The 22,932-nt window shown below is 43.8% G+C and overlaps 1 protein-coding gene and 1 long non-coding RNA gene across 12 annotated transcripts in view; one reads left to right on the forward strand and one right to left on the reverse strand.

Annotated features, from left to right (window-relative positions):
* The window catches only part of CPT1A (carnitine palmitoyltransferase 1A), a 43,445-nt gene extending 34,113 nt beyond the window's left edge, over positions 1-9,332 (reverse strand). For 2 of the 11 annotated variants that reach the window (XM_055813607.1, XM_055813611.1), the window contains exons 1-2: positions 9,192-9,330; positions 5,371-5,558 (exon numbers count right to left, since the gene is read on the reverse strand). The gene's annotated coding sequence lies outside the window, so the exon portion shown is untranslated. Of the gene's footprint in view, positions 1-3,174; positions 3,297-4,948; positions 5,007-5,178; positions 5,301-5,370; positions 5,559-9,191 lie in introns of all 11 variants that reach the window. The other 9 variants (XM_055813606.1, XM_055813610.1, XM_055813609.1 and 6 more) reach the window with 9 other exon arrangements.
* Positions 9,333-9,672: 340 nt separating this feature from the next.
* Positions 9,673-18,498, forward strand: LOC114011841 (uncharacterized). The gene is made up of 3 exons (XR_008748809.1): positions 9,673-10,675; positions 13,157-15,343; positions 16,305-18,498. It is a non-coding gene; the product is annotated as an uncharacterized LOC114011841 (long non-coding RNA).
* The last annotated feature ends 4,434 nt before the right edge of the window (positions 18,499-22,932 follow it).

Raw genomic sequence — 22,932 nt, forward strand, 5'->3', positions numbered from 1 at the left:
GAGCACAACGTCTAAAAGACAGTGAAAGAATTAACATGCGCATCTTAAAAAGCACCAAGCCACAATACAAGAGTTAAAAGTATTACAGTATTGCACAAAACAAGGTACTAATTCCTGAAGCAGTTACTTTTGGAAATGCTGTTGAGTATGAACCTTGATTTCATGAGCTCTATATGGATAAAATGATAGTGCTAAAAAAAAAAAAAGTTAAAGTTACCACCTCTACCTCAAAAAAAGCAACTCCTCTGCTCTAAGGGGATGTCACCTCTTACCTCAGAACTCATCTTAGCCCATACATTACTTGGCTCATGCAATCCATTTCCCCCCCCCCCCCCCCCCCTTCATGTCCTATTCCTCTTGGAATAGGGAAAACCCTGCCATTTCTCCTTGGCAGGAGTCCAAACATCCACTGGAAAGAGACATACTATTTAAATGTAGTTTTCACATCTATAGCTCCTTTTCCTGCAAAGGAAGCAAGTTAATAAATGCAGAGGAAAACTGGAGAGAAGTATTCACATGACCATGAATAGCTAAAACCTTGGTGAAAGACTTAATTCTATGACTCTCGCTTGCCAGCTACCCCAACAATTTAGTTCAATGCTCTCCTCACAGATTTCTGACATCTATTTATAGATTAGCTCTTGTATACAGGGCATACACCTGTCAGTAACCAAACTAAGCTCACAAAACAATTCTCTCCTATTATTCTGCTGCGACAATCAAAGGTTGACAGTTTTTTTGGTAAAGCAGTGACTACTGCATGCAGTTTCTCCAAGTACATTGCTACATACCACCCCACAGCACTCAAACCGCAGGTTATTCATAGATGGACAGACTTGCAGCATTACATGTCCCTATGCTAAAAGCTAGAACATGATGCATCTTGAAGTATGATGGCAGTTCTGAATTCAGAGGCGCCTGGAAGCCCTCATAACTTCATGCACAGGCATGGTACCAACAATAAAGCAATGAGAAGCACCTTATCACATAGGTAGTGTCTCCGACTCCTGCCAAGTTCCTTCCAGCACGTAAAAAAACCCAACAAAACATCCACAAAACAAAAAACCTCACACAAAACAACCACCAAAAACCTCAACAACCAGAAACCTGACCTTGAAGAATTCATCGCTACTTTCTTAAAATAAACTAACAACTTGAAAATTTAGCTTACTGCTAAGGTTTCAAATAGAAATAGAGACTGGTGAGAAGAGTGTGATACTAAATCATTTACAATTACATTGTTTAAAGAAGTTTTCAAGATGGAATGTTGAGAGCTACCAGTTGAAAGTATATCAAACCAAATTTTAGTTAGGAAATAAGATTCCCATTTAAAGCTGGACACCTTGAACTCTGAAGGTCTTGCAAAACCAGGCAAGTGCCCCAATGTCTTTGTCTGTCCCCAAAACAGGTGGGTTTTTTTTCCAAAGAGAAGCAGGGCAAGGGGGAATTCCATTTCTATCAACAAGCAAAGGTATTAAGAATTACTGTTTGAATGTTAAAAGCAGACATACAGAACAGGAAAAAATTCCGGAGCTCTCAAGTTCTCTTAAAAGACTTAATTCTGAAACTTAAGTATTGGAACCATTGAAGAAGTTTTCTGCAGTATGTCATTGTCCACACATCAGATCTCCCTTCAGGAAATCAGTTTGCTTCAGCTTTTGGAAGAAAACAGACATTCAAAAAGTTTCATTTCTATGTTCATTTGTTAACGTATTTTGACACTTGAGGATAGACCACCAAATTCCATCAGTCTGAGGACAGACTTAACGAAATCAGAGTCAGTAATAAAACACTAGAACACCTGCACTGTGTTTGTGCTGAGACAGTGATCAAGTATCAAGTATTTTCTCTCAGCTTTTGACGTTATTACTATAGAAATTTGCATCTTCTACTCTCCTAGAAAGCCAAAACTATGAATGCATTGTTTTACACAGATTAATGAATAATTGTTGATGCTCAAATCTGTTGATTTCACACCAGATACTAAACTAAAAGCAAGAGAATTCCAAACACCAAGATGTGCACCCAAGTCTCTTCATGCATTATTCTGAATTTTAAATTGCTGTTACTGATGCTCCCGTCAGTACAAGCCTTCAGTACCACATACACAAAGTAATTCCGACCACCCTATGGCAGCTAATTTTGCTTAGAAAGTGCGCTTGCGATGAAGTGGTAGGTAGTGAAGTACAGCAAAGCCAGTGCCAACATCCTAAAATAACTTGCTAGCACGTCAATTTACTTCCACGCTTTGCCACCAGCTACGGTTTAATGGCAACACTGATCTGTACAGCCATCCCAGAAGTAGATGCAATCTACAGATAATCAAGGTTGCTTGATTTTTTGGGGTTTGTTGACAAAGACTCATGCAAATATGGTTCTTCAAACCAAAAAGTGTACTAAACACTTATATCAAGCGGCAAGATATCATCTTACACAAATGGAAAGGGTTAGAGTCTTTAAAAAAATTTTTTTAAGAGTAGTTGTCTTTGTAACATTCATCAAGTCTTCACCTGTCTGAATTCTGCAGAGGCTCTGAAGCCTATCAATTTGACACCCTTCCAGATGTTTGATGCACAAGCAGTAGCTGTAAATCATATTTTAAAAGTTGAAGACAGTAAAAAAGAACCAAACTGCAGATGGATTTACAGGTACAGGGACTGAAACAGACAGGAGCGGCTAGGGATAGACCAGAGGATTTCACTGCCATCCAGACGGACCTTGACAGGCTGGAGAAATAGGCAGGCTGAAACATTATTCAGTTCAACAAAGAACTGGAAAGTCCTGCACCATACACCAGTACACACTGGAGACTGACTGGCTGGAGAGCAGCTTCACACAAGCCAGCAAGATGTCCTTGCCGCAAAGGCGGCTAACAGAATCCCGGGGTGCACTAGGAGGAATGTTGCCACCAGGTTGAGGGAGGTGACTCTTCCCTTCCGCTCAGCACTGGTGAGGCTCCATCTTGAATACTGTGTCCAGTACTGGGCTCCCCAGTAAGAGAAATGAAACTACTAGAGAGAGAGTCTAGTGAAGAGCCACTAGGAGGATTAAGGGCTTGAGGCATCAAACCTATATTTTTTTTTACACAGTTTGAACAGTATACATAGCAGAGATGCTTTAGGAAATTTAATGTAGCAGTTTTCATAATAGATCTGCTTCAAAAAATAAACTTACTTTACAACAGTTAAGGCCTGAACAAGAAATCCTGTGCTTCAATTGCTTTAAATGAATGGCACACCTTGGAAGCCAAACTGGTAGTAGCAGTCAGACATTCAAAAGGAGCTAATTTTCTGCAACTGACAAAAATGTACTGTTAGTTTGGAGGGGAAAAGAGGGTAGATTTTGCAGCAGTAGAATTTTTACAGATTTTGCATAAACTTTTCAGACAATGATTCATCTGAATTTTTTAACATTGTTCTGGTAATGTTGCTCTCACTGAAGAGCACTAGTATGTCATTATACAAGGTTTTTAAATGTACACTGGTATTTTAAATACCAATACACCGTCCAATGAGACTCTGCTAGTCTTAAGGCAGCAGGTAGATTTCGGGAGCTGAACTTAAGTGCCACGTATACTGCAGTGACACAGTGGGAAACAGTACAAACTCCTGATAAAAAATAAGCCCTTGGAATTGAATGTTACAGGTATACATGTCTATCTAGAGGAAACATTGACCTTTCCTATCAAATTAAGAAAGCCCATATTATCAACAATAAACCAAGTGTGACTTCAGTTAAGTGTTTTCATGAAGTTTTCTATAAATGCAATAGTTCCACACACTCAAGTATATGCTGTACAGCAGCATCCAGCACTGACTCAGGAACTCAAGGTCCCATCCACTCTTACGTGAGTGACTGCTTCCCCACCACTATCTGACATAGATACCAGAATTCTGCCTAATGCTAGCGGGTCAATTCAGTAAGGCAGCTAACCAGAGAATGCTAGAAGGATGCCAAAAACACTTTCCGTCATGTTCATCTGGTGGTCCTTTGATACACAGCTAAAACTAAAGCTAAAGCTTTTGCTTTAACAGAAATCCAAACAAAGATCAAAGTTGTCTAGAGTTCTATGCCTTTGAAAGCACATTAAGGTTTTGATTGAAAAAAATTTGATTGAAAGTAAGCAGTATAAAAGACCTCTCTCCTGTTCCGTTTCTTGCATATTCTACCAGCTAATGTCACATTCCTGCAGCGTATACTGCTCTTCTGTAAAAAGGAAACAAGATATCAAAGCCTCAGAAAGAGTAGAGAGCTTATTCATCGTTCATGTGATATTCTGCAAGGTACTGACTTCTGAACCTGCTATAAAGATGAACCAGATACTGTTCTTGAGAATTTCTATTTCTAAATAGCTTCCTTGCATACTAACTTTCAATAACATCTAAACATGCTTCAGCATATCAAAAGACACTGATACTTGCTGGTCTCAAGTCTTAACAATAACTCAGCTACCTTATAATGACTAATAATGTTCTACAGACACAAAATCATTAAGACAAATCTGAGAGGAGTGAAGCCAAATCATTTCTGTGCGATAGCCACGTGGATTAAATTCACACAACAGGGCTTCTCAGATGAACCTAATGACTACGACATAGAAATAAAAGAGAAACCAAAGAACAGCTCTCCTTTAAAACTTGAATTAATATACCATTCATTCAATTATAATCTCTTCTGACAAACACAAAGTTAAACGGACAGGTTCTCTCATGCCATTTTAGTTGTGACTGACACATGCTAAAACCAGTTTAAGCCTCCTAAAAGCCGAACCTGTTGTTCACGAGGCAGTTCCCTCTCATATGGTCTCCAAAGTAAAATTACTATGCCACGACTGAAGCAGCTTGAAGAGACAGAAGCCTCTCCTCCAACAGCCGCCATTTGACATTAAATTTCAAGTTCTTGTCTTTGGTTACTGCTAATCATCAGCTCCAATCTTTCCCAGCCTCACCTGCAACTGACAGCTGTGGTCCTTTGGAACTGCAAATGTCTTAAAGGATTCCTCACATCTGAAAAAATGAACAAATCCTGTGGTTCAAGCCAAGGTGGTGAACTGAATACAAGTATTTACCCAGGTACAGCAACACTGGGACCTACTGCAAACTTCACCCACAGCAGACAGTTGGAAATCAGAACAACTACAGGGTTTGCAGTAACTTGCTGTCCCACTAACAAACGTACCAACTTGTGTCCTGTCCTCAGCAATTTTCCAAGATCACCTGTGGGTGAATATCAGCTAGCCTCTGCAGGCACTTCCTTTGGAATCTTGGGCCAATCTCTTTATCCCCTTCCCAAGGGGTAAGCTGGAACAACAGGTATGTATGGAAGTGAAGAGAGAAAACAAACAGACTAATGAAATAAACATAAGTATACCTGAACAGCTGTCTTCCTTCAACAGCAGACTTGAGATCTAGTTGTCACACAGAGATCTTCTGTCCTGCAAGCTCACTGCTGCTGGGATCTTGAATAGGTTAGGACACACTGAGAGACAGATTCATTTCAATGCTGCTAGCTCCTAACAGACATTACACTACCGCAATGGCAAGCAGTCAGTTGTAGCTCTGAAACAGAAAGAAAAACAGTTTGAGCTTTGATTCACACACAGCTTTCAGCTGCTCAGAAGGGACTGGATCAGACTGGAACCATTTTAGAAAAACCGATGGCAATGGAAAGATTAGTCACAAACAGCAGTCTGAAACACTTTTTTCCGTTACACTGGGTGAATGTATTATCTGCATCTATGTCTTCATTTAACAGGTCTGAGATGGCAAAGAACTGTGGAGCAAAAGAAAGTTCCTTTGCTACCCACTGAGTCCTTTCTGAGGGCTCAAACTAGCAATTGCTAACTAGTGTGATAAACATGGTGATCTCAGGGGAGAAACTCCAACGCTAGTTTCAGCTTAAGACATCCAAGTGTTTTCCTGCAGGCTTTTAACTGCCTTACACTCAACACAGGTGCCATCAAGATTTCTTGGAGAGATATTCACCGAACAGGCTGTTTTCTCTGGCACTTCCAGAAGAAAAGCCACAGTGAGTTGTCTTCTCACCTGATCAAACTGGCAACAGCCAGGCAGAGAAGTAGAGCAGACCAGCTCTAGCAGACGACATGCTAATTACTAGGCTAACAGTAAGGAATATTAATCTCTACAGTTTCTGGATCATACAGCCTCTCTCCTCTTCCAAACAGCATGCTTCTCTAAAAGATGGTTCCCAAAAGGTACACTTCCAAAAAAAACCCAAACAAAACAGTGACGTGTATCCACAACTGTAATCAAAACAGAAACATTTACAACTGTCATTATTTACAGTTATTTCCCTTATACAGGGTAGGACACACTATACTGTTCCTAGACCTTTTAGAGTATTCTAGTTTCTACTGCAATACATGTTATATTGTAACTTCCCCACAAGCTACCTCCTCTGACCTTCTAGAAATTCAGAATAAGCTTGCTGAGTAAGAGACAAGCATACAAAACTAAAACACTGCACCGTTATCATACCATGCAGAAAACTCCCCACCCCCCAAAAACTAGGCTCTAGATCTGGGTCATTTCTTTTTAACACTGCTATAAAAGACATACACCTAGGCATTTAGATTATACAGGTTTTATCCTTCTCCCTCCCTTTGCACTAATGAGATTCTATGTTCATGCAGTAAAGAAGAACTATAATCTTCTCTGTAACAACAAACATTTCTGGAATGGCAGGACTCTTATGAGGCATGCAAGATGTCACATCGTAGGACTCAAGATCCTGGAAGATGGAAACAATGTTTGGTGGCTGAAGGCAAACTGAATGGATTGCTCTCTCGGTAGTTCAATGATCATTTACTGTACAAGGATGAAAGACCCGAACAAGGTCTTTCAGCCTGTTTAAGGTCGAAAGACTGAAGAACCAGTTCCAAACATTTTGCAAATATTTAAATTGACCATCCAAACTAAAGTTAACCTAGGCATAGAAAAAGAGGGATGATTTTCAGTCGTTTAGAGCTTGTTTTTCTGAACATGCGGAGTTCAGGACTGTGATGCAGCACGCTGCAGGACAAAGACAATAGGGCTGGAATATAAAATAAATCACAGGTTTGGGGTTTTCTTGTTTGTTTGTTGGGTTTTTGTTTTTTTTTTTTTAATGCAAGCATTCATTGAAGTCGCTTTTTACCCAGGATTTCCCAAAAGCAGTCGGGCTGGGGGTCCGACATTGCGAGCCGCCCGCGGGCAGAAACACACACACCCACCCCCCCCAGCCAGGCGCCCATCGCCCCACACCTCGCATCCGTTTGCGTTTGCGGGTGCTGCCCCCGCCGCGGGGTCAGAAGGCGGGAGGCGCGGGGCACCCCCGGCGCCCGCCCCCCCGCGCGCCCACGTGACCGCTCCCGGGAAGTGGGTGAAAGGTCGCGCCGCCGCAGCGCCGCGCAGGCCAGCGGCAGCGCGGAGGCGGGGGCGGCCCTGCCGGGAAGGCGCTGCCCGCCCCGCGCTAGGGCTGCCGTAGAGGAAGGCAAAGCGATGAAGGCAGCAGAGTGTATGGCAGAGGTAGCAGAGAAAAGGGGCGTATTCGCTTGTGCAGCTCGGCGGTTTCTGTTCTGCTTCTCCGGGCTAAAGAGCCTCGGCTGTTTGATGTCCCGGTTTTCTTTACCCAAAAGTAACGTTTTCTTCCTGGAAGAAGCTCTTGAAGCAAGGCTACAACACCTCAAAACTCTAAACAGCCCTCAGATCAACTTCTCTTTCACAGCAAGTCACGGCTATGACAGAGCCCCAATACCTGCATAATCATGCTAAATTACATTTATACAGATCCACACCACACTCACCTACGTTATCGCCTGTGCCACTACAAATTAATAATTACCACTTTATATCGATAGGCTTACAACAGGAAGAGAACCTGCCAATTACCACTGAGGACTACAATACTTTTTTTTATATAACACCCGTTCATAATGGTCAGAAATCACATAGCACAGCTTGTAGATCTGGAAATTGAAGAGGTCAGACACTCAGGAAAATGTAATTGTTTAAGGAAAGGAAAACAAAAGGATGAGACCTTCCTCGTTCTCAGTGCTTACATTCCTATAAACTGTGATAAGGAAGCGAGCAGGTTTCTGAACAGTAATCTTTGCTAAACTTGCAATTTCAATACAATTGTCCTTTAAGTGCTGACAAATTGCCAGGTAAGAGGAAGAATGAGATATTTGTCTTGATCCTGCTTTGCACCTTTCTCTTTCCAAAAAAAGCTGCTTCCCATTACAGTTCCATCAACACTAGTATAGAACTGTTATAACCAGAGTCATATTTTAGTTCGATTTTTTTTTTTCTGGCCTCGACCAGAAAACATAGCACAAAACACGAAAGCTGTACGAAAATGAGGCAAGAAAATGAAAGTTCCAAGATGCTGCAACGATCTTAACCTTTTGCAACAAGTCTGATCTGCATCCTCATTCGGTAAACCTGCCAGGCCATGAACAAAGCGTAACGTTTTCCATCTGTGTTTATCTCAAGAGCAGTTTGCAGGGACTGCGGCTGCTATAGGTGTCACCGCCTGCAGTCACACGAGCACAGGGACTAGTGTCTCACACGCACCGGTCAGGACGTAGGCGCCCCGACCCCACCGCCACAGCCGGGGCTCGTACCGCCGGTGGGTCGGTGCAGCGGGTCACCCAAGCCACCGTGCTTCAGGCGGCGTAGCTGCAGCGAGCGCCCCCGTGTCACTGCGTGCCACCGCTCCCCGCCGCCACCCCCGCCCCGCTCTGCGGCACTACCGAACCCCGAGGCCGGGGACAGACGCCAGCGGGACGCCGCGGGCACCGTGCCTTCCCGGGGCGCTCCCGGCCCCCTCCGGCCGCCCCCCCCGGCGGCTGCACCCTTCCCTCCAGCCCCGCGCAGGGGGCAGCACCCACCGCACTCGCACATTTACCACAGAACTTCGCGCTCGCCCAATGAAAATAATTATTAAGCTAAAAACAGACCGAGCGAGCCCGGTCTCGCCGTCCCTCAGCGCCCAGGCGCAGGGTGGCGGGGAAGGGGCGGAGCGGCAGCCCGCAGTGAATCAGCCGGACACGGAGGAAACCACGGCCCGTCGCTGCCCCCTACCCCGTTCCCCCGGAGCCCCCCGCCTGCAGACGGCGGAGCTAAGCCGAGCCGCGCTGGGAAAGCCGGCGATGGAGGACTTGCGCCCCGCAGCCGCCCGCCGCCACCCACCTGCCGAGAGAATGGCGGTAACCGGCGCTCAGGCGGGGCGGGCCGGGCCGGAGCGAGCAGAGCGGCGAGTGAGGCGCGGCCGCTCCCTCGCGCAGCCTGCCAGAGCCGGGCTTGCCGCCCGCGCCCCCATTGGCTGTCGGCGGAAGGGGGGCGGGGCCGGGACGGGGCCGCAGGAGCGGCCCGTGTGGGCGGAACGGAGGCGGGAAGGGAGGTGGGCTCTGATAGGCGGGGAGGGCGGGGCGCGCTGCGTGATTGGTGGGGAGCCCGGGGCGGGGCCGAGGGGCGTCTTGCGGGGAGCTGAGGGGATGTGGGCTGGGGGCTGCGGGAGTGGGCTGGGACGCGGGCGCCGTGGGGAAGGGGGCTCCGGGGCTGCGAGGAGAGGCCCTGGGGGTGCAAATGTGTGGGGGGAAAGGTGCACGGTGGGAAACGGGGCGCGGGGGGGCTCTGCTTGGTGGCGCCGTGAAGGGGCTGCCGAGAAAAAACGACTTTACGAACAGCTTTCGGTCCCCCTTCTGTGTGGGAGCCCTAGGCGATGGCTCCTTCAAGAGCTCCTTCAAGATGGGCTCTGGCAAGGCTGAGAGTCAGGTGTCAGCGCAGGTGCGGAGCGGCAGGGTTGGTGGGGCTGGGAAGGGGTTTCCAAGGGGAGGTGAGGCCCGACGATGACTCTCACTCCTGGCCCCCTCTGCAAGGGAGCCCTCACTGGCGCCTTTCTGTCGAACCTGGGCTCTGGCTACAGTGAGGCGACAGGCGAGCGAGGTTCTTAGGGGGCAGCACAAATGCAGAGCTCCCGTGTTGGTGGGGCTGGGTTGGGGCTGCCCAGGGAAGGTGTGGGCCAGCAACAGCTTTCAGTGCTAGCCCCTCAGCAGGGGAACCCTGAGCTGGAGGTTCGGGGTGCAGCCGTGGAGCCAAGACAGCCTCCCTGGGAAGGCCCAGCCAGTCTGCTCTGCTCCAGCAGATACTGGGATTTGAAGGAAATGAGTACACTCAATACATGTCAGCAAAAATAATTCTATTCTTTAAAAAAATGCAGAATCATGCAAGTAATTCAAATGAAAGCATGCATGTTAGTCTCTGGGCAGAATGGCACTCAGCTGGAAATGAGTAATTTTTAATAAAAAATTTTAATGGGCTGGTCACTTTCAAGAGCTCACAGCTTGAATATCTGATGCTCTGTTTAATTTCAGTATGATAACAGCAGGAAGACTGCTCTGTCCCAAAAGGAGGTCATGGCCTGTCAGACTGCAGCGGTGCCAGTATGAAGTCTCTTCTTTGAGCTAGTACGCGTTGGGATTCATCCATTTTTCCTTTGTGGGCAGACCCACCCAGCCACACACTCCTGCCTGCTGCAATTTCCTGGATGTGTCTGAAGGCTCCAAAAGACACAAACATATGACCAAATCCAGAAGCACGGACACTACAGACACTAAGGCTCTCCCTTACCCTTAAGGTCATGCAATGTCAATGGAAAGAAAACCCCACTTCTGGTCAGAATTTTCCCTTCTAGTGTTCTGTGCCTAATGATGCAATTTTAAGATGTTATTGTTTCAGAAGGACACATAGAAGAAAGCAAGAGAAGGAGGAGGAAAAGAAGAGGGATTTAGGTCTGTTAGTATTAGCAAGGGGAGAAACAGGACAAAAGAATAAATCAATACAAACCCAGCTACATGCCCACATTTGGTAGCATTCACATTTACATATTTTTAGCAATAGCAGATAGGAATTAATTTGTAAAGTTGCAAGAAGGTAATTAATAGCTTAAAAAGAAAAAAACATCTGCAAGTTTTTCATCATGCACAAAGGCAACCTAAAATGTCTTGTCAGGTCTTGAGTTTTATCTTCCAGGTACCTTTTACCTTTCAAATATTGAAAAAATAAACCAAATCTGCTCGTGTTTGTTTTACCAGGAGTTTCATCCATATCTTAATTCCCCAGCCAACATTTTCATCTACACAGCAAATCAGTCAGAGGGGAACACGTGTTGGTGTTAATTGCTTTGATTTCCCAATAATTGTGCAAGCATTCATGAATTAGGGAGCACCCAGATAGAGTGCTTACTTTAACATAACTTCCAAACCCCCTGCAGCTAACCTTAGTAAAGACATGACAAGTATTGCGTTAGGTACGGCTGTAATTATTGTAACTTAGCCAAACCTGACATGGCTCTATTTAGCTGGCAAATGTAAACCTTACAGAAGGAAATCCTGTGAGCAGCTCCCAGTGGTCCTGACGCTGACACCTAGGTCAGGCTCCATTCATGCATTAACCCACAAGGAGCAAGTTAGATGCTTCTGTGAGACCATCCTGTGTGTGTCTTCACTGTGCCAAAGTGCTCTGTCTTCTCTGATAACCATGTTTCTTCAGCTAGGGGTGTAGGGTGATTCTGCCTCTCATGGCTGTAACTGCAGTTATCTGCAGGCCTGCAGTGTGGCCTGTGCTTCTGTAGCAAAGTTGCACAGCTCAGCAAAAGTCAGTCAATTTTTCTTCTGTAAATTATGTATTTTTAATTTTGAAAAAATTATGAGTACGATCAGCACAGAGAACATGTGCTTGGTGCTGTAAGACCTCCCTAGTAGATTAATTTTGACTCTTGTAATCCAAAGAAATCAAACTAATCAATGACAGGCCACATTTATCTGTACTGCAGCAGACTGAAATAATGTCAGTTTACCACGATGGATATGTAGCTCTTGGATTAAATACATTTGGTTATCTTACCCCAGGCATTCAAGACTTCCTGGCTTCTGTACATGCAGCACAGCTTATCTGTAGCAGCTTTTCTTAACCGCTACACCAATCTTTCGTTATATTTACACTTGTCTATTTTTGAACAGATTTTAATGATGACAAACTACTATGGCTTTAACATGGATCTGGTCTGGAAACCTGGCTATCTCCAGTGAAATTTTGTGTTGTTCTGTTTTGGTGTATATTTTTGAATTAATTTGGTTTCTCAAGTTGCTTAAGTCACGCAGTTTTAATATAGACAAGCAATTCTCTTTGTTGTCTTGAAACAGAATTATTCTGCTTATTGAAATTGAATTATTCAAGACCTTCAGAGCACAAATTTACCGGGTGCAGTCTTAGTTGCTTGGGCAGATATTTTCCCAGTCTGCTTGCTAGTCAAAACACCACTGCAGTTTCATTTTAAACAGAACCAAGACCATTTGGGTTTTTTCCTTCCTGTTATCTCCCATGATACTTGAAAATGAAGGTTTCCACTTCATAGTTAGGATGTAAGCACAGGGCAAGTCAGTGTCTCAGACCAACTTACTGTTGATAGCCTGAGTGGCAAACCAAATCTGTTGTAAGTGAAGTGTAGAACAGCCCCATAATGTAACTTTTTGTAGGTAAGTGTGTGCAGGGCACCTTCCCATGGCACCTGAACAAGGTGAGCAAGACAGGTCTGGTGACAACAAACAGGGTTGGCCAGATCATTAGATCTTCAGTGATGAGGCAAGTCCAGGATTGTCAAGCTGGAAAACTGTCGGGATTAGGGTTTGGATCAGCAGGGAGCACAGCCAAGTGCAAGACAGCTGCAGGAAGGCACCGAGGGTGAGAACCTCAGCTTAAAAGCTACTCCAAAGCGAAGCGGGGAGCCCCACTGGGACCTTGCAGCGCAGCTTCCCCCAACAGCTCATTTCAAGACACCTGCACCCAGTGTCTAAACAGGCCCAGAGGTCTGGCAGCCAAAAGCCCAGGAGGGGTGGAGGGCAGATAACCCCAGGGCCTCGACAGCGTACACACATACACGTGTGCAGACTCACAAAATGACCACATTTACCTTTCTGCGAGATGATGCAGGAAAAGTGAAGATCCTTCCAAAATGCAGTGTCCAAAAGGGTATGGGATTTTTAGTCAAGGGCAAGATGTTGCAAAACTGCGTAGTGCGCATTACTGATGAGTGAAAATCACTGAGTGATTTCACATACCACGAATAATGCCCACACCTTGCCTCCTTTTCTTAGGTGTTCCAGACCACTCCTGTTTCCCAAGCCCTCACTGCTATGATTCAATCGTCTCAGCCACCGGTGTTATACCAAGCAATACCGAGCTCTGCCAGCACAGTTATGTCTCAGACTTTGATCCGGCTTGACCTTTGTTCATTCTTAAATACTTTCTCGTGATGATACAGTAGCAATTCAATATATATTTAACCAGAACAGAATGAGTTGCTATGTCTTGCCCTGCTTTTTTTAGACCAGATAAAATGGATATTACTAACCTCACTTGACTGAGTTGTCAACAGGTTTGTCACCCCATCCTGTGGCAGCCAGAGCTAGCAGAGAACATACAGTGAGCATCTGTGAGACATTTTGGGAAAAGAAATATGCCCCTCTTCTAAGCAATATCCTTTTTAGAACTGATTATTCACTTTCAGTGTCTTAATGAGTGTTTTGTGTTTGAATTCATTGATTAAGGAATTGCAGAATGATCACTCAAAACATGTTACAGGTTTTGCTCAGCGTTTATAAATCGAAAGCAAGTGAACTTTTTCAGTGCTCTGTCAAACTAGCTAGACTTTACGATCTCCTTGGAAAGTGAACACTTGTAGATGCCATCTAGCCAGTACGTAATGCATTATTGCTTCAGAAATGACACAATGACAAATTTGCAGGTGGTGAAAACCCACCTAAATTCCATAGATCTGATCTAAGAATTCTCCGTGGCCAGGGTTATGCTCCCAGGGCCTGGTATTACTATTTTGTACCCCTGAGAGAGTCTTACCTATTGTAACATCACCTCCAAAGAGAGGACCAGGGGACCAAGTGAACACAAGCACTGATCAATATCCATTGAGATGAGGATAGGTATAGATCTAATACGCTGCTGACCAAAACGTCCATAAATTTAGCAGGTGACCTAAGTTTTTCCGGAAAAGTTAAATTTATAGCCAAGTAATTCTGGATAAATCCTACTGAGATTTTCTAAAAGTGCCTGAGCATCTGTGGCAGAAAAGTCCAAAAGAAATTAAATGACATCTGCGTACTCAAAACACCGCATTTTAAACAATTCACTGTCTTTCCAAATTATTTTTGATACATATTGACCAGTAAGAGCCAAATGAATAGTACTGCCATGGCATACAGATGAGATTGCCCAGCAAGTGATGGATATGCCCCACACACAGATTTTTAGATCTCCTGGTTTTAGTTTCTCTCCTGATGTTTCACTTCTTTTCTCTTACTTTGTATGTTTATGACTCCTGGCTTTGTCTTTCACAGTCACATTGGGTGAGGAATATGGATCTCCCTATGCCATCCTGGATGTGAGAAGGTGGATGACATCCCATGTATGAAGGACATTACTTAAGCCTCGCAGCATGTGCCTAAGGTTATGTTAACAGTAGCAAAATGGATCCTGGCCAAGCTTTGAAAGGGAAGTATGGAGCAGGGAGTTTTCTAAGGTAAGGGAACAAGTCAAAAATACAATACTAAAGGTCATGGTATGTTAGAAAAAGCCACAGTGAATGTCGCAACCTAATAGTGCTTGTGTTTGTGACACTCCCTAAACTCTGCAAAAGAAAGAAAACTCTCTGACCTGAAAATACACACCATAATTTCTAGCATAGAGTAGAGGTTTCTTTAGAGAGCATTTGGAAGGTTATTTAGAGGCTGGTTTGTTCATATTACGGAATCTAGGAGATACTTTTGGGAAGACACTGTTACATCCATTTATAAAATATTTTTTTTTATTGTCAATAGAAAATCTGTCCCTCAGACCAACAGTAGCTCACAAATTGATAGCATTGTTTTCCTGAACAGTTTCAAATTCAAGGCATAACTAAAGGGGTTAAGTACTGCAGATTGTTTTGCTCTTTGGGCATCAGATACTGTATGTACTACTTCCTATTGCAATCTACCAGATGGAAGCAGAGCTGTTTGTTTACTACCCACACAGGCCTGCAAGGGCAACGGTATTAACTAGCTGTGTTTATTTGATTTCTAGTATAACAATTATGTGCCTTACAGTAATTCTTAGACTGTGTGCAGAGATTGAAGGAGATGGAACTGCTGTTTAGAGGCTAAGCCTAAAATGAAGGAAGTGAGTTCAATTCCTTGCTACTCTAGGGACAAAGTGAGGTCCTCAATGGTGGTCATCGTTCAAGACAAGCAGAGTACGTGGGAAGTCCATGCAGAAACCAATCTGTGCAGGTGGGGAGTTAGGAGGAGAAACTTCCCTTAATTTCACGTGATTTTGCCATTTTAGACAGAATGCAAAATGCACAGGAAAGACTACATGCCTCCTCCAGCTGAGAGGATTGGAAGATTCCCCTTCCACTTCTTTCATATCTTTTGAACAAATAAAATATAACTCCAAAGCATCGCAACGCTCACTAGAACTGCTGTCGGTTACGTAGCATTGCTGTGTCAGTGTAGACTTTTCCCTTCAAATGCCAGCAGTTCATCCATAGGTGACTGAAGCACATCCACACTTCATGATGGCATTTTACTTATTAATTGTCATGTTCACTCAGATATGCCTTCTTTAGTGACAAGTACAGCTGTGTGACGACATATTCTTCCATTCTGCCTAGTGCTTTGTGATTTTCTTGCTCTACATTTCAGAGTATCTCCCAGAAAACACAGGGAATTTGGGTCAGACCAACCCTGCCCTTCTTCTCTTGGCATCTAGTATCAGTGCCAGAGCTATTTCCAAAGCGAGCCAGATGAAGTATCCAGTGCTGAACACCATAGCCACAGCAATCAAAATGAGATCCATAGTGCTACTTTTTACAAAGACTTCCTTACCACCATTTCAGGAAAGAAAAGGATATTGTAACTACGCAACATCCTGAAAGAGGACTCATTTTCATTGTAACGTTCATGCCCATGTGTCTGTGCTGTAGTTGCTCCCTTATCAACACCAGCAGATTTCCATAAACAGACTGCAATATGAGCTCAGTTTCATAGACTTTGTTTCAGATGTATAATGCATAACCAAGAGATTTGAAGGCCCTGTAGTCTGCAGCATATGCAAGTCTCGTCTTCAGTCAAAGCTGAGTGCACACTCACAATTAAAATCTACCTTTGTACCTTTTCTATTTAATTTCCTTATCTTTCTATATCTGCAGCCATAATAAAGCATAATTTATTTGCAATGTGTTTCCTTTAGTTTCTGTAGTACAGCCAACTCAAGTGAGGCAGAGTGCTGAGTGAGTAAAAAGAGGAAAAAAATCCTCCAGGAACTGGAGCAGGACAGGAGAAAGCAAGTGTGAAGCTTGGGCATGGACAACGATTGCACTGGAAGAAAAGCAGTTTCCAATCTCCCTGCATAGCTATACTGCACATCCAGGTTACTGATGCGACTCCTCACCTGCAGCAGTGGTGTGCAGGCTGCTGCTGGGGGCAGGTCCTCTATGGCATGGTGCTCTGTGTGTCATCCTTGCTACAGTTGCTGGGCCTCAGCACCCTCCGCACCCTCAGCACCTGATCATCTTCCTCATCAGATACTCTGGTATGCTTGTGTGCTTGCTGTGGCAGCAAATATCACAGCTCTTCTGTGGATTCATGGTGCTAACCCTTGCATAAAGATATTTAGTTCCTCACTCTGCCTGTATGAATTCTGTTGCAGGATTCTGGGCATCCACTTTCTTCCCCTTCAGCTCCTGCTGTGCCCTGTTGCCTTTGCTGGCCCTGATGACACTTGGAATCTTCTTGCATCCTTACCGGGAAGAGATGAAACATGCATTTAAAAGGCAAGCAAACATTGCCATAACCTCTCAAGTGGTCTCTAGGAACACTGTGGGGGTAAGGGGGGAAGCACAGACATCAAAGCAGTGCCAGATATTCATAAATAGTACCCAAATTGGGCAGTACCCACAGTTATGCTGAGATTTTTTAACTGCCCAAGACAGCTATGATGCAGTGGGAACATTCTGATACCAGCCCTGGTTCTCCAAGAGTGAAGCAGCACAGGGTGATGAACCAGTTAGCAGACTGTCCAATACTGTGCTTTAAATACAGGGTTACAAAGATGGATCCCAACTATAAAGTTCAAAGCTGCAGCTGCAAAACCAGGATCTTAGTTAATGTTCATAAATGTTTAAATTAGAAGCCCAAATTTTCCATTCATCTGCCATGAAACCTCTGTCGTCAAGCTAGGGGTTTGGAGGTTTTTTTGCCTTTTTTTTTCCCCATCAGAAACTGATGTCAACACCAACAAAGTCAATGGCCAGTTTTTACCACTAATGCCTTACTAGGGAGGAAAATTATTTAAAGACTGGAGAACTGCCAGGTTCAAAAGCTAGTTAGGTAATTGTTTTATTCTACAGTTTTCTGTTCTCCTGTTCCATTTATTCTCCTCCCTGCATGAGGAAGCCCCTTCCAGAACAAGCCATTTGTCACGTTGATCTTTCTTCCTCACTTAATTGGCAAAACTTATTGCCTTTATATATTTATAATTTAATATTTCCTGAGCACATTGATGTATCTACATATATAAAGGCAAAGCAAGTCTGGAAAATATGCTTTACACTTGGTGCAGTGGAGTTTATGGCACTCTTCACCTAAATATAAGCAGGTTAAAGATTGGCTCTGTGGGTAAGTAGCTAAGAAAATCACTACAATATTTTTCAGTTTCTGGAGAAATTGAAGCATTTAGTCATGTTTAACAGAGACCATCCTAATAAGCAATAAAAATTGTTACAGACAGCAAAATGTTTGACTAACCTATTTACCAACATTAACTTCAGCTCCTATCAAGGTGGGCAGCAGAAAGTAAACCAAGCAGCGCACAGGTACTTTTGTCCTGTTTGGCTGACTCTTTGTAGTGATGTAAGCATGCAGCGGACTTTGTCCATATTTTTGACTGAATAGTTAAATTCAGTGTAATTCTGCTCAGTTTTGTGGTTGTACAGCAAGGACAAGTTCTACCCATACATATCTAAAACATACATCACAACCACATGAAGAGCTGAGAACAGATAAGAAAAGGTGCCTGGAAGCACAGTTTGCCGAAGTATTTCGCAAACAAGTTTTCCAGGACCTAAAAAAAAATAATACACATGACTTTGTGGGCTATTTACTAACCTGTAGGCAGGTCAGCTTCCTTGCCATATCTGCCAGGCTGCCTCTCAAAATGCTGGCAGCCAGGGAATGACTATTGCAAAGCCCCACGTTCTACCTGCTGGAGCTTTACACTCCTGTTGTCTGTAAGTCTAAGGCTACTTTGCATTTGTGCCTGGTAAGCTAATGAGTTTAAGAATTACATGGACGACCTGCTGGCTGACTAGAATACCACTACCTAGAAATATGTTCCTGCAGTTTAATGAAGGAAGAGAAGGATCATGGGAAAAATAGCTAAGACAAGAAAGCCATCAGTATGTGGAATTATTAAAAGCATCTAGGGCTGAAAAGTCTCCGTGTTCTGTATGACAGTATAGGATGAACTAACTGGTCAGAGAAGGAACTGAAATTGCACCTCTCCTTCAAAGACTATACTTTTCTGAATGATTTAAAATGAATAGTGAGGAAAAGCAATATTGTGAAACATCACGGAGTGCAAGGGGAGACTGCTTTCTTCCAAAGCTCATGAAAACAGTAAACAGTTGTTTCTCAGGATATAGTAATGCAGGCCTAATGTTTGTAGCAAAGTGTTAGTGATTGCCAGTAAGTGATTTTATGTGACTTTCCTAGGAAGCTAATACGATTTGAATCATGAACTTGATGCAGGCAGATTTTGGTTTTTGAAACAAATACATGAAAATGACTTTGTGGAGAGAATACCCGTGGGAAAATCACATGCCCTAGAATAATGCCATTTGTAAAAGGCCATAATAATTGGTCCCTAATAGATGTCCTTATTTTCATGAACACTGAATTTGATTCAGTATCTCAAAATGATCTTAACTTCGAAGGCTTGGTGAGGTATTGCATTGCTTCACATTAGGTCCTTAGTGTGCAAATATCAGCTGCATACACTACTGAACAAGCACTTTGTGCAACACGTTCGGAACCTAAACGAAAAAAATAATTCCTTCGGTAGAAAACAGGGCTTACTGCCCTCGTGTGGCGATTGCTAAAATTAAAAAAAAAAAAAAAAAAAAAGAAAAAAACCCAAGACCTTGGAATACTTATGCCTCGGGATTTAACCTAACGTAACTACCAAGAACAGGCACAGAGCGCAGACTGCGCATTTTTCTTGTGAGACTTTCTCATCTTTGAAGCAGCCGTGACTTGTCATACCCCAGCACTTGACCAGATGACCCAGCCATCTTATATTTTCCGCCTATTCCTTCCAAGTGTGAGAAGGTGGTTTAGCTCTTCTGTTTGGAAACAGGAAGTTATGGATTCATTTTTTCATCCTGTAATTTTTGTGACTGATCTTTTTTTATTTCTTATCTTTCTCAGGAGCATAGGATTACTTGCATGGAGGTCAGTGGTCTTCTTAAAAACGCAGCATGAAATGTGTTTCGATAGTTTTTGGTTACTGCATTTGAGAAATTAGCTAAATGCAGAGTTTTTCTACATACTTTCTCAGAGTGTACTTCTATGAAGCCCCTTTGAAAGTCTGTTTGTTTTTATCTTCGTAAAAACTCTCAGACACTGCAGGCTCCTCACAGATATCTCGCCCCTCTCGTGGGATTTGAGCTGGACATAGCTTCCAAAAAGAGAAGTGTGCAGTTTTGCTGGGCTTCTTCTGAAAGTGTGCAAAATGCATGAATATAGATGCAAATATAATTGGACTGTTTGGAGATTAGCTAACATCACTCACCCTTACATCACTAGCTTTTGCAGAGGAGCTGCTGGCTCTATCCATCACTACTTTTCAGCAGCTATAATAATAATGCAACACAGATGAACTTGCACAATCTCTGGGGTTTTTTTTCCACAGGGTACATGCCTTCATAATCCTCCTCTAATGCCTGGTGATTACACTGATAACATTATTAGCCCTGCCAGCTCATGACGGACCTTCCCACATTTAACTGCAGCCTTCAAATGGCAATGTCACTCTCTGCTGTAACGAGGTGCCAGCATTGCATGGAAGGCCATTACTCACCGAAGATGTCCTTGCCTGGAGTTTCGTGTGTAGGATGCTGTCAGTTGGCCACGCTCCTTGTTTGAACCGGGCATGTTAATTAATGTATATGATACATGCAGGTGTATGTGACATGCATACGGCAGTATATCTGCAGGGTAAATATCAGATATATGACCTGACTTTACTGGGAAAATTTAGACGTGTTCTCTGTTCCTGCCCTTCCCTCCCAGACATTCTTGCTGCAGTCAAGAGACAGTGGAGACCTTTGAATCTGCCTTTAAAAACAAGTGCTGGGGACAAATAGAGTGAGTCTTTCTCAAACAGCCTCTCCTTTCAAAAGAAGGCCACAGGCATGAAAACACTTGGCACCCTTGCCCAAAATGGACTCTTGAACTGGACAAAATATATGGTTTGAGGTTTAGCAACTTATTTATTTCTCTCTGTAAATACTGGTGCTAGGACACTATCACCTACTCTGGTGTTTACACTCCAGCCTGCTGACAGACAAGGTGGACAAACGTGGCTCAAACACATCTTGTTCAGCAGAATCCCACCAAATACTAACCAGACGTGGTGGAAATGGTTTAATAACTGATCATGTTGTTCACACGAACCAAAAGAAGAAGAAAACCAAGCAACATGCTTGGTTGCTAGCACTAGTAGAGAGAGCATCCTTGCTGGTGCCCCAGGTCTCAGGGGCTCTCCAGGGTGGCACAGGATTTTCGCTTGGCCCCAGACCTTAGTCTGCGCTGGTTAAGCAGGGCACTGATGGTTTCGTGTACATGGGGAGTTTATGATTTCTACCATGGAAGGAGAAAGCGCAGGTTATTCAGCAGGCTAAAGTGGGAAGTGTAATAAAAAGAAGGGGACGTAAAACCAAGGATGTGTTTTTTAGGCCCAGCAACCCAGCTTAATGAAAATTCTTCATCATCCAGGCAGTTGCCCCAACTAAATCTGCCATCGAGACAAGTTCATCTTACTTTATGGTGGCTCTCTGACAGTTGGCTAAGTCTGATCCCAGGTCCCTCTCTGTGAGCAGTGGCAACATATCCTCTTCCAGGCAGCTGAAGCACAGCCCATGGGCATTGCCATCACTCCAGGGCTAAGAAAGGAGCCCACAGCACTATCTTACACTTAGGTAATTCTTAGACACCTAAAACTAAATGAGATGGATTCCTCTGCAAATAAGTTGGTCCAGTGATGTTTATTTACAGCCAGCTCCCATTGATGACCACCGTACTGTACAGTTAACACCATTTCTTCCAATGTGAATGAAGTGTGAGGCTGGGGGAGTTAGAGCTACAAATCTGGTCCCCTGACTAGAATCTGTGTTGTATCTGTATAGCAACTGGAACAATGAAACATTTAATTTGAAAAGGAAGCGATACAAAACATGAACTTGAAAGGGAAGTATTTTAACTTAATGAAGCAAGACAGTTGCTGTGACTTATTTTAGCGTCATCAGAAATGACAGGGCGTCCCAAGAGATACAGGCACTTTGAAATCCAACCCAGTTCACTTATTTCTCTTGGTTACAGCCACAGCGTGACAATGCCTGGAAGCCTAGGGTAAACTTTTCACGTGACACACTCTATGACAGGCATTGGCTTGCTGGGGGAAGAAGCTGCAGAAAGATTTGTGCCCACACTGAGACTGCTAATTTAGCCTGCTGAGATCCTGATTGCCTTGACTATTTCAAGTGGCTCATTCAAGCCCATGCACGCTCTTCTAGGCTACAGCTCGTAGCACACACACCCCCTATAAGAATCTGCAGCGTTTCAGTAAAATTACTAGTTGCACTTGTTGCACCTGCATCCTGGGTACATTTAAATAAACATCGTCCTGGCTGAACTTTGGGGCAGGCCCTCACCATTTGTAATGATGGATCCTTATCGAGAACAGAACCAAAGTGCAGATCCTCCCTCTTCCCAAGAAAGGTCACTACCCTGAGATGTGGAGTCCCTGGCTTCAATCCAGCAAAGCACTTGAACCATTTACGTGTGCATTTGGTGACAGCGTGCATGGGCTCGAAGACGAACCTCCGTTTCGATAGCTGCTGGAGAGTACACCAAGTCTGTAACATGCTGTGTCATATGCAACACCAAGAGCAGCGTTAGTACAAAATACGGTATTGGAACTTCTCACTTTTCAGGTTTTCAGGCCTTCCATCTAAGTGACAGTGCTGAACCTTATCAGTGCTCAAACAACTACATTCAGCAGTGATTTTTATATTAAAGTCTGGTTTTGCAGTCTAGGTTGTTCCACAGCCACAGCGAATGGGACCTGGGGTTCAACTTCCAAGACCTCTAATCCCACTAACGGGAGTGACAAATAGGACAGAAATGTTGAAGAATATGTATTTTTGGTGCATGTTCGGTATTTGAAATCCATTCTCTGCTAGATGCCACCACCAGTTGAATTTCAGAAATCATTTTCACAAAAATATAGATATTTAAGATACATGAATAAGGAGTAACACAGTGTGAAGTACAGAACAAGTTGCTGTGAGACATGCAGACTCAGCACCAAAGGCACAAAATCGTACAGGAATCTCCTGTAACTGAGAACTTATTAAACTAAGGTGTGCTTATGGACTACAGGGGTTGGTTAGGTATCTACTTCCTGAAAGTTCTTAAGTGTTCCCAGAAATATTCAGTTCACTTTAACTGAACAAAGTTGACTATAACACAGAAAAATCCCACAGGTCAAAGACAAAACCTGGCAAGGTTTAAAAAAGGGGAGAACAACACTGGTACGT

The sequence above is a fragment of the Falco peregrinus genome, chromosome 9 (genome assembly GCF_023634155.1).
Source record: "Falco peregrinus isolate bFalPer1 chromosome 9, bFalPer1.pri, whole genome shotgun sequence".
Classification (NCBI taxonomy): Eukaryota; Metazoa; Chordata; class Aves; order Falconiformes; family Falconidae; genus Falco; species Falco peregrinus.